Source organism: Rhincodon typus, chromosome 18, assembly GCF_021869965.1.
Source record: "Rhincodon typus isolate 14 chromosome 18, sRhiTyp1.1, whole genome shotgun sequence".
NCBI classification, from domain to species: Eukaryota; Metazoa; Chordata; class Chondrichthyes; order Orectolobiformes; family Rhincodontidae; genus Rhincodon; species Rhincodon typus.
Window position 1 is genome coordinate 44,091,506 of NC_063349.1, and position 12,413 is coordinate 44,103,918.

Sequence of the window (12,413 nt, forward strand, 5' to 3'; positions counted from 1 at the left end):
CTGAGTTACTCAATCACTGGGGGACGGTTGGAATGAGATGACCGGACCAATAATCATTTGTCGACCTTTTTATCTGAGCATGGGCAGCAGATTTCGGGAGCAGGAGACCAATTAGTCTCCAGATATTGGTGAGTTCAGTCAAAAATATTGTGAGATCTCCCATAAGAATTGGTGTGGTGTCAGAGTAGGGGGATGGGAATGTGGGGAAGGCAAAAACATTTATTACAAAACTCCTTTCGGATTTCTTTCTTTTTGTAACATTTATTTGGTTTATTTGGAAGGAACTTGCTGAAATAAATTCCAGATGCCTGGCACAAATCGTGGGTTCCACAGCTTGAGCATCAGCTCTGGGTGTTTTATTGGGATGATTCCCAGATTCCACATCAATGTGGATGAAAATTATTCCGCAGCATCAGGAGCAGCGAGTAGTCATCAGAAGGGAGAGCACACATATTACACTGAGCAGAGGATCCGGCCCGGGATTGTCTGTAAGTGGGGACTGTTACCCCGGGGCTGAGCGGGTAGGGACTGCGGCTCTCTCTCTCTCTCTACGGTTACACCCGGGCTCTGCTCACTGCGGATTGAGGCTCCGGGATATGCCCGAGGCCTTTTATCCAGCTCCAGAGTGTGACAGCTGGGGTGTTCCTGTCTCTCCCCTTGTGAACTGGCATCGTTAGACGGAACCCCTACCTCTCAGAGACTGTTCCCCTCTGTCTCTCCTTTCAGTCTGCCCTCATCACCCCTGTGCCACCTCCAATTCAACAAGCTCATCCAGTCTTTGTCAACTCTCGCCCCTTCCCTCAGCCTCACAATGTCCTTAATGGGTTTTCATCGCCTCCTGCCCAATCTTCGCCGTCCCCCTTCAATCTCCCACAAGGCTCACCTCCATCTTCTCCCAGGTCTTTTGCCCCAGGCCAAGGGGAGTCCTGAACTAGAGGGCACAGGGTTAAGATGAGAGGGGAACGATTGCAAAGGGACCTGAGGGGCAACTTTTTCGTGCAGAGGGAGGTGCGTGCGTGGAACAAGCTGCCAGAGGAAGTGGTAGGGGCTGGTACAATTACAACATTGAAAAAACATTTGGACAGGTTACATGGATAGGAAAGGTTGAGAAGGATGTGGGTCAAACATGGGCAAATGAGATTAATTCAGTTTTGGAAACCTCATTGGCATGGACAAGTTGGGCCGAAGGGTCTGCTCTGTGCTGTATGACTGTATGTCCCAGCCAGTGATGCCCACGTCCCTTGAAGGGGTGATTATTTGGATGGAAATAGTGTGAGGGATGTGGGGAAGAGGCAGGAGATTGGCTCGATGTAATAGAACAGGTGTAGACATGATGGTCCAAATGGCCACCTTCTGTACCATAACAATTTTGTGAATAAATTCTAAAAGAACAGTTTTCCACTCCTACCATAGTAAACTAGTGAGATCCTGTGCAGCCGAGGTAACGAGAGGTAAACTTGCCCTCTTTGACCATCTCGAGTCATCTGCTGCCTTTGACACAGTGGCCCCACCATCCTGCTTTGACCTCTCTCCACTCTTGTCCAGCTGACTGAATTGCTCTTACCTTCTCATTTATGAAATCATAGCCAGAGAATCATGTTCTCTTCCTGCTCCCAAATTGTTGCCTGTGATGTTCCCCAAGAATCTTCCGTAGCCACCTTCTGCTTCTCATCTGCTTGCTTCCCCTATTTGACACTATCTGAAAGCACACAGCCTTAGTATTTACATTTACCCTTCTCTACCTCACCACCACTTCTCTCAACTCCTCCACTGTTGCTGAATTATCAGATTGTTTATCCAACATCACGTCAACGCTCAAGTAAAACAAATCTTGACCTTTGAATATTCTATTTGTAGAAATCAATAAGCAGCTAGGAATATTTTAAAATTAAATATCCAGATTGCTTTTTGAAATTCTGTCATTGAACTTTTTAAATGTTGGATTTAGGGATTAATCTATTGGATTGCTACACCGACTGTTCTGAATCAATGGATCCAAAAAGTTAACTCTGCTTTCTGTCCACAGATGCTGCCAGACCTGCTGAGTTTGTCCCCAGCAATTTCTGATTTTGTTTCTAACTTCCAGCATATGCAGTTCTTTTGGTTTTTTGCTATGCAGACTACAGTCTGTTATTGATTCAGAAAGGTTGAGAAAAGAGACCAGTTCATTTGGTATCAGTATTGAACGATCAAGTTTATGGAGCACTGAGCGCCACTGGAGGCAAGCTGACAGTTTTTAAAATATATTTCTAAACAACCTGTTCAGAGATGTTATTACACACCTCTGGAGTAGATGGGACTTGAACCCAGGCCTCCTGGCTCAAAGGTAGAGATACTACCACAAGAGCTCTCACAGTTTTGTTCATTGGATGTGTGTGTTGCTCGCTAGACCAGCATTTATTGCTCAGCCCAAATTGTTACCAGTCAACCACATTGCTGCGAGTCTGGAGTTGCATATAAACCGGAGTGGATGGTAGATTAGTGAACCACAAGGACTTTACTTTAACAACAATAGTTAGATGATTACTATTAGGCTGGCTCTTTCCTCTTAAATTCCTATTGGACCATCTGCCTGTGATGAAATTTAAATCCATGTCCCCAGAACATTGGCCAGTGATATTACCAATAAGCCACCCCCTCTCCATGAAGAAAGAAAGTTAAAGACAGAAAATCACATTGCTTAAAAGCCAATACAGAGAATTCTGGAGGAACTCAGCAGGTTTGGCAGCATCTGTGCAGAGAGAAACAGAGTTAACATTTCAAGTCTGGTAAGACTTCTTCAGATCATGTTACTTGAGTGACTCCCGTAACAACATAAGAAATGGAAGCAGGAGCAGACTATGTACTTTCTCGAGTCACTGCACCACTCAATACAATCATTGGCTGATCTTCTACATCAACTGCACTTTCCTACCCAATCCCTTGACTCCCTGAGAGATCAGAAATCTGTCATCCTCAGCGTTGAACACACTCAGTGACTGTGAGCATCCGCACCTCTCTGGGGTACAGAATTTCAATGATTCACAAACCGCTGAATGAATAAATTTCTTCTCATTTCAGTCATTATCCCTACACTGTGACTCCCAGTTCAAGTCTCACCTTGGGTTCAAGACTTGGGTTCAAGTCCCACCTGCTTCAGAGGTGTGTAATATTATCTCTGAACAGGTTGTTTAGAAATATATTTTTAAAACTGTCAGCTTGTTCCTCTAGCTGGGGGTAACAGCCAGGTTTGGATGAGATCACCTCTCATTCTTATAGACCTGGAGAGTATTGGCCAGTTCTAGTTAACCTTTCATTATAGGTCACCCTTATTATCTCTGAGCAATCAATCTCATTAGCTTACACTGTGCCATCTGCAAGACAAGTATTCCCTGAAAATAGAAACCAAAACTGCACACTCTTGGTATGGTCTCTTCAGAGCTCTTGTTGAACTGTAACAAGACTTCCTGATTCTTCTGCACCAAGTCTCTTGCAATAAAGGCCAACAAGCCATTTGCCTTCTGATTTCTTGCTGTGGCGGCTGCTCGCTTTCCATACACCTTAGGCCCCTCAGAGAATGGGACTGCGGAAATAATACTGGGAGGATTTGAATAAATACTTTGCATCAATCTTCATGACTGGAGACACTAATAGCATTCCAAAAAATAATAAATCATTAAGAAGCAAAAGTTGGATAGAAAATAAATACAATAACTATCACTGAGGAAAATGTACTGAGGAAAACTGATGGGACTAAAACCAACAAATAACCTGGACCTGATGGAATGCATCAATGGTGTTAAAAGAAGTAAGTACAAAAATAGTGGATGCACTGGTAATAATCTTGCAAGAATCCTTAGATTCTGGAAAAGCCTCAGAAGACTGGAAAACTGCCAATTATTTAAAAAGGGAAAGAGCTGAACATCTGCTTTTGGGAAATGTTAATCTATTAAAAAGGATGTAATAGCAGAGCATTTAGCACAGTCAGCATTGCTTCCTGAAGGGAAAATCATGCCTTACAAATTTATTAGAATTCTTTGAGGAGGTAACAAGCAAGATAAAGAGAGGCAGCAGATGCAATATATTTGGAGAGCTCTCAGTGTTGGGGATTAAGGATTGGCTAATTAATAGAAGACAGAGAGTTGGGATAAGTAGAGCATTTTCAGGGTGGAACCTGTGACTAGTGGAGTGCCACAGGGATCAGTGCTTGTGTCACAGTTATTTACTGTAAATATTGGTAGACTGAGTGGGCAAAAACGTGGTAGATGGAATATAATGTGAGAAAACATGAAATTATGTGTATTGGGAGGTAGAATCGAGCAGCTGAATTTTACTTAAGAGGAGAAAGACTGCAGAAAACCACAGCATGGAGAGATTTGGGAGTCCTCGTGTATAAATCACGAAGAGCCAGCATCCAAATTCAGCAGTTACTAGGAAGGCAATTGGAATATTGACATTTATTTCAAAAGGATTGGAGTATTATCATAAATAATATTAAATAGGGAAATCTTGTTAAAATAACACAAGACCCGAATTAGACCAACACCTGGAGCACAATGAGCAGTTTTGGTCCCCATATCTAAGGAACGATACTGGCATTGGAAGCAAGGTTCAGTTTGTTAATCCCAGGTATGGAGAGATTTTCTTCCAAGGAGAAGTTGAGTCGATTGCGCTTATAAAATGTGAGGTGACCTTAGATTCTTAGGTGGGTTGATAAGGTGGATGTGGGGAGGTTGTTTCCTCTTGTGGGAAACTCTAGGACTAGAGCGCATAATCTCTGAGTAAGGGGCTGCCCATTTAACACAGAGATGAGGAGGATTTTTTTTTCCCTCAGAGTGTAGTCAATCTGTGGAATTTGTTACTGCTTAGGTTGGTTCATTAAGTGTAATCAAGGCTGAGTTTGTTTTAATTAGTAAGAAATTCAAAAGCATGTGGGGTAATATAGAAAGGTGGAGTTGAGAATGAGGGATTCCAGTGTATTCTTCACAACTGATGTCAAGTCACCTATTCCTTGTTTTCTCTCTTCTCCCTTTCTTCTGCATTGTGCGAATACATATGCTACCTTCCAGTTCTGTGGGACCACTGGAGAATTTTGGAAGATTACAACTGCTAGGAACAGGGAACATTGAGCCTGCTCTGCCATTCAGTACTACCATAATTGAACACTACAATGGATCCACAATCTCTGTTGCCAATTCTTTTGGAATACTAGGGAGCCATCAGGATCATGTGATTTGTCAATTTTAGTCCTATTATAGAGTCATACACCACAAAAACAGACCCTTCGGTCCAACCAGTCCATGCCAACCATAATCCCAAACTAAACTAGTCTCACCTGCCTGCGCTTGGCTCATATCCCTCTCAACATTTCTTATTCATGTACTTATCCAAATGTCTTTTAAATGTTGTAATGTGCCTGTATCCATCACTTCCTCTGGACGTTCATTCCACACATGAACCACTTATTTCTCCAGTACTTTTCCAATAATAGATTAGTTATATTCCTCTCATTGTCTCTGCCATTAGACCCTTGGCTTCCTATGGTTTCTGGCATGGATGCTATGTCTTATGTTGTGAAGACAGATATAAAATATTTGTTTAATATCTCCATAAGTTCTTATTCCTCACTATAATTTCTCCTATTTCAGTTTCTAAGGGACAACATTTCTTTTTTGCTACTGTGTTCCTTTTCACATAGTAATGGACTCCATTACAGTCTGTGTTTATATTTCTTGCTAGTTTGCTGTCTTACTCCCAGCTCCTACTCACACCTGGCTCTACCTGGTTTGCCTGTATAACTTTTTTATTTTATTACTGGCAGTGCTCATGAGATGCTTGAGATTTCATGACAGCTAATTCAGCAGCTGATGGTCTTATTCATGGTGCAGCAAAGTTTTATGATGATGAATCTTGGATAAATGTTATCGTTATTCCTACATATCCCAGCTGCAAAATGATAACCATCCCCAAACAAAACCTATATAATGAAGCTCTAATTGGCCCCAGCATTCAAAGCCTTGTGAGGACCTAGTTCCAAATTTCCATGAGCCTTTGTGTGAAACCCTTATAAGCAATTTTTAAATAATAGTGCTTCTTAAAACTAATTAACAGCTGTGGGAGATTCATTAATCTAAACTGTCTCTTGGAAATTCAAGCCCATATTCCTCCTTCAGGAGTTTCAAACTGATCCCTTATTGTCAATGTTCTTTTTAGTTTGAATAAAGCAGTTCTTGTTTTACAAATATATTCTGAGAGAGCAACACTGTGATCTCCCTTTACATTGAAAATTTAAATTGGAAAAGAAATTACCAGCCACTTGCAACCTGAGGCTGGTGTTTGACAATTCCAATCTGCAGCCCTTAATCATATCAGGACAGGTTTGTGAAAGTATTATAACTGCACTCGCTGTATAAAACTATTTTAGGAAGAGTATCAAGTACGTGAAGGGGAGGGAGAAGACACTAGTTGTGAGCCCAGGGATTAAATACTCAGCATGAAGGAGAGACTTAAGATATGGGAAGTATTTTCATTAGAAGAGGGAAGGTTGACATGACATCTAATAGAAGGTTTCAAAATTTGAAGGATTTTGATAGACAGTTAGGGGGAGATATTTTGCCAGTTGGAAAATTGCTTAGGATATAAATTAGGATCTTCACCAAAAGTACAAAGGGAGGTGTCTGGGATTTTTTTTTAACAAGAGTTCTTTGAGAGCAGACAAGGTTAAGATAGGATGTTTGGCTTTCTCTGCTGTAACATTCTGTAATAATGATGTTTTAGAGAGGAACAAGCACTAGGAAAGTTGGACTGGTTGTGAGTAACCTCTGAATTTACGTGCACCTAAATGAATGGGCATTCATAGTTTAATGTATCACCTAAAAGATATAGCCTTTGACTTTCAAGGCAGCACTGGAGTGGCTCCTTGAACCAACAACATTCAGATTCTGAAGTGAATGTGCCACCCACAAAGCCAGAGTGACATCATGCAGCAAATGTCGTTGGCTCTTAACTTCCCTCTGCAAAGGCCTTGCAAACCACTCAGTTGTATCAAGCCACCATGAAATCTGAGAAGAGAAATGAAATCAGACAGACCATCCAGCATTGACTGGAAATGGCGAACCCAGCCCTGTTGACCCTGCAAAGTCCTCCTGACTTTCAACTGAGTGCAGGTGCTAAATTTGGGAGAGCTGTACCATATAGAGAGATAGCAACAACCTAACATTGTTTGTAAGGTATGATTCTGTGATTATGACAAGTGAGCCATAAAGCTTTTACAGCATGGAATGAGGCTCTTCAGCCTGTTATATCCATGCCAGTCATCAAGAATCTCTCTATTCTGATCTAATTTTGCAACAGTTGGCCCATAGCCTTGTATGCTATGGTATTTCAAGTGCTCATCTAAATAATTATTAAATGTCCATGTGGTTCCTGTCTCCACCACGCTTTTAGGCAGTGAGTTCCAAATAGTCTGTGCCCTCTGGATGAAAACATTTTCTCTCAAATCCCCTTTAAACCACCTGCTCCCTAACTTAAATATGTGCCTTCTGATATTTGACTCCTCTGCCAAGCAGAAATTTTCTTCCCTATCTACCCTATCCACGTCCCTCAGAATTTTGTACACCTCAATCAGATTCCCCCTTCAGCTTTCTCTGCACTAAGGAAAACAATCCCAGCCCATCTAGAGACAACAAGGTGCAGAGCTGGATGAACACAGCAGGCCAAGCAGCATCATAGGAGCAGGAAGACTGACGTTTCGGGCCTAGACCTTTCATCAGAAGTCTAGCCTCTCTTCATAGCTGAATTGGTTGTAAAGAGGAATGCGAATACTAAAGGAGAAAATCACACTGATCCTTTACAAAGCCCTGGTTGGGCTTCAGCTGGACATAGGGAGTGTACCAAGGCCTTGGAGAGGGTGATGAGGAAAATAGTACCAGGGATGCGTGACTTTAGTTCCTCTCTAAGACACTCACGATCTAGGCTCCGAAATATATCGCTGTTCCTTCACTTCTGCTGGGTCAAAATTCCTCCTTTGAGACACTGCAAGGTATCCCTATACCACATAGATGAAAGTGATTCAAGAAGGCAGCTTACCACCAGCTTCTCAAGGGCAATTAGGGATAGGTGATACATGTTGTACCACCTAGTGACATCCAGAACTTGCGAATGAGTAAATTAAAGAAAAAGCCGAATTGTTCTCTTTGAAGTGGAGGAAGTTAGGAGGAGATCAAATATATGAATATAGGAAATAGGAACAGGATTAAGCCAAACAGCCCTTTGAAACCTCTCTGTGCCATTGAATGGCTGCAACTCCATTATCCTACTCACTCCCCATATCTCATGATTCCCTGAGAGCCCAAAAATCTGTCTGTCTGAGGTAATAATAGTATAGATATATCTAAATTATGAGGGATGTTTTAATGATAGAGAAAATAGGGAGAAACTGTTTTCTTTAGCAAATGGGTCAGTAAACTAAGGCCAGAGATTTAATTAAATGGTAAAACAAATAAATGTGAGATGAGAAGCAATTTCTTCACCTAGACAGTTATTAAGATTATAGAACACCCAACATAGGGAAACACATTCCAGAAGAACCTTTAGAAGGCAATTGTGCATGGATTTGTGGAGGGCTGAATTGTGGGATCATGGACAATGTGGTAAAAGTAAAGCCGCCATTGTAGCACTCTCTCATTACAGAGATCGGCCTGGTGGTGAGATTAACCTCAGGGTCATCACACCTCAGGTGAGGAAAAAGGCTGAGAAGGAGAGTCCTTTCCAGTAACCTCAGCTGCTGTAGAAATTGAACCCATGCTGTTGGTATCATTCTGCATTGCAAAGTGGCCATCCATTCAACTGAGCTAACTGACCCACTTGGGCAGAGGGAGTGGGAAATTGGTAACCCTCTTTCAAAATACCAACACAGGCACAATGGACACCAAGTAGCTTTTGTGCTTTACGATTCTTCGATTCCACAACAATTTTTATAAATATTTCCTTTACTATATATGGTCCTGTTTTGTATTCAATAATTATAAAGATGAAAGGTCTTCACATACTGCTATGAGTTTGGATTCTGAGTGTTTCAGTGGGCGGCTGTGACACACATGTAGTAATTATATTTCATACACACCATCAAACGCGAAGCTCAAATGATGCATCCACCAATATTCCAATTTTCTGTATTCGGTTTATTGTTGATGAGAGCTTTTTCTAAAACAATCCTTGTATATAAATGGAGAATTTTACTGCCAAAATGCACTGAATCAAACACTTCAAATGATGGTTCTGATTTTAGTGTATTTAACCCTTTATTTAGAAAGTGCTAGACAGTCTCAAAGATTACATCTCTTTATTAAATTTTGAATTTCCTCTCCATTGTTCCAATGAGTGACTGTACTAGCATTTGCTGCACATCCCTAATTGCTCTTGACTGAGGATTTTTCCCGGCCATTTCAGAAGTAGTTAATCAATCTTGTTGGTTTGGATCTGGAGTCACATGTTGGCCAAACTGGGTAAGGATAGCAGATTTTCTTCCCTGAAGGACATGAGCAAACCAGATGGGTTTATTGAGGATAGTTGCCAGAGCAGCAATATTGAGATTAGCTTTCAATTTCAGGGTGTTAAATTCTAAACTCACCATTCCCCCGGTCTGCCGTTGGGTTTCATTCTCAGTGATAGCCCACTTACCATCTGAGACTGTCCTAACTGGATATTTGCCACTGCCTAATGCAACCTCCCTCAAATTAACCCAGAGATGGGGCTGTGGTGGCATACCAGCACACCAACTAGTTTGGGGGAAATATACGCATTGCCCTGCAAAATTCAGCTCTATTTGGCCAAACCCAGTAATGTCCTCACCTCATGTGCTCCTCTTCCTGGCATTACAATGTTGGGAGGGAGATACCTGGTCTAATTGCTTCAATAGGAATCTGCCAATTTTAGCTGTCAGCTTGGTAAATCCCTGGTGGAAATTGCCACAGTTTAACTTTGAATGTGTGTGCACAAATCCCTGAAGGTAACAGGATGGGTGGATATGAAGAAATGATAAAGAAAAAATTGAAGATATTTTTCTTTATTGGCTGTGCAGGGAGCTTATGTTTGAACTGTAGAAAACATGATGGAGTCAGTTCTGGGCATGACAGAAAGTACCTGATTGTACTAGAGAGCTTACAGACCAGTTATTCAGAATGGGAATATGGGTGCATTGGCAAGGGTAGACTTTGTTGCTCATCTCTCACTGTCCATTGACTGAGTTGCTTCCACCCCCAAGAAGGGCCAGTCAACCACATTGCTGTAGGCCTGGAGTCACATAGGCCAGCAGTGCAGATTTCACTCATTAGCGAATCACTTGGGTTTTCAACAGCAATGGATGGTAGTTGTTATGGTTACCATCACTGAGATTATCTTTATATTCCAAATATTGTTAAATAAATTTAAATTCCACCAGCTGCCGTGAACATACTTAAACCCATGTCCCCTGAGCATTAGCGTAGGCCTCTGGAGTTACTGGAGTACTATGCCACCACCACCCCCTAGTTGTCGGGATTGAAGAATTTTAGCAACGAGGAAAGATTGCTTATGTGGAGGAGAGATTTAATTGAGGTGTGTAAAATTTTGAGGAGCCTGGATAGGAAGCTCTAATTCTCCCTTATCAAAGATGTCAATAACAAGTGTATATAGTTTTAATGTAATTGGTAGAAGGTTGCAAGGGAGCTGATGAGAAATATTTTCATCGGCCTGTAAGGGTGAGAGATACAGAAACCATCATCCCACTTGAAAAATACCTGAATATGCACTTGAAGCACTATGAATCAAAGGTGGAGGTGGGATTTTTTTGTAGAAGATAATAGTCAAGGAAGAGTTAATGAATGGGCTATGCTGAAGCTCCACCCAGTCTGATATTGAATGCAACCACTGAACAGAGCCGGGGGTTAATTGGACATTGGCATGATCCACTGATGGACACACTTGAGTCTTCCCTATCACTTGTTAGAAATAGTTAATATGCTGAAGAGTTCATGTAATCTATTTTCATTTATAAGATATAATAAATCTACCTAAACCACAAGCCACTAGTGATCGGTAGCCAGGCATCTCATCGCTGTTATAACAGGGTTAACTGGAATAGCTGCCTTCTTGACCAGCAAAGACAGAATAGGCTGAATGGCCTCTGTGTCGTAAAGTTTCTTTGGTTGTACCCATTGTATGGAAACCAAAGTATCTATAAGTCTGAGACTACAATTTATCAATGCACATGTAAGACTTTTAATACAGTAGCTATCATATTTTATAAGGAGTGAGTATTATTTCCATAGTGGCTGTCCTGTGTTATCACATGCGTGTATTGTATGACCAGATTAAGTTAAGTGCCCAATTAAAGCCACTTTCATTTACACCGAAACTTTCATTACCATAAGACTTCCCAAAGCACTTCACAGTGAGTGAGTTAGTTTTACTGCTGTAACAAGGGAAATATGGCAGTCAGTTTGCGCACTGGTAGCTCCCACAACACAGCAGTGTGATAATAACCATGTCATCTGTTTTATTGGTGTTGATTCACAGATAAATGTTCATCAGAACACTTGGGATAACTATCTTGCGCTTTGAAACAGTACCAGAGAATTTTTTACACCCACCTAGAGGGGTAAGGTAGATCTCAGTTCGATATCTCACCTCAGGGAACAACATATCAGACAGTCCAGCATTCTGTCACTATTGCACTGCAGTGTTTAAACAAACAACATATTGGGTATTGTTGTGGGTATTGTAACATATCATTTCAGTTGGTTTGGGGAAGACCACCACTGCCTGCAGATTTGGATACCCTATTTCAGGAAGAATGTTTCATTGTTGGAGCAGATTCAGATAGAGAGGATCTTTATTTACCGGGATGCAGCAGCAATTTATATTTATATAGCTCATTTAACACAATGAAACAGCCCAAAGCACTTCATAGGAATATTATTAAACAAAGTTGGAGAGAAAGGTTCTCAGTTATTGGGTGCAGGCATAGTTATTGGGAATACAGGACAGAATGTTCAATTATTGGGAATATGGAGGACAGAATGTTCAACTATTGGGAATATACAGGGCAGAATGCTCAATCATTGGGAATGTGAGATAGAATATTCGGTTATTGGGAATATAGGACACAATATTCAGTTTTTGGGAGTATGGGAGAGAATGTTCAGTTATTGGGATAATGGGGCTGAAAATTCAATTGTTGGGATACTGAGAAGTATTGAACCAATAACTCTACATTTTACTGGAATGATGTGTGAGAAAACATGATTAACCTTGTATTTTTCTCAGTTGAAAAGAGGAAAGTAAGTGGGGATATGGTTGGAAAGGTTTTAAATTTGGAATGATATGGACAGGCTGGACTCAAGCATGATTTTCTATCCCATTCAAAATTTAAACACAAGGAATCACGCTTACAA

General features: G+C 41.2%; 1 protein-coding gene across 1 annotated transcript in view; it reads left to right on the top strand.

The window, feature by feature from the left end:
• Window positions 1-357: 357 nt before the first annotated feature.
• The window catches only part of tspan11 (tetraspanin 11), a 66,984-nt gene continuing 54,928 nt past the window's right edge, over window positions 358-12,413 (top strand). Inside the window, exon 1 of the mRNA XM_048607776.1 lies at window positions 358-488. The gene's annotated coding sequence lies outside the window, so the exon portion shown is untranslated. The remainder of the gene's footprint in view (window positions 489-12,413) is intronic.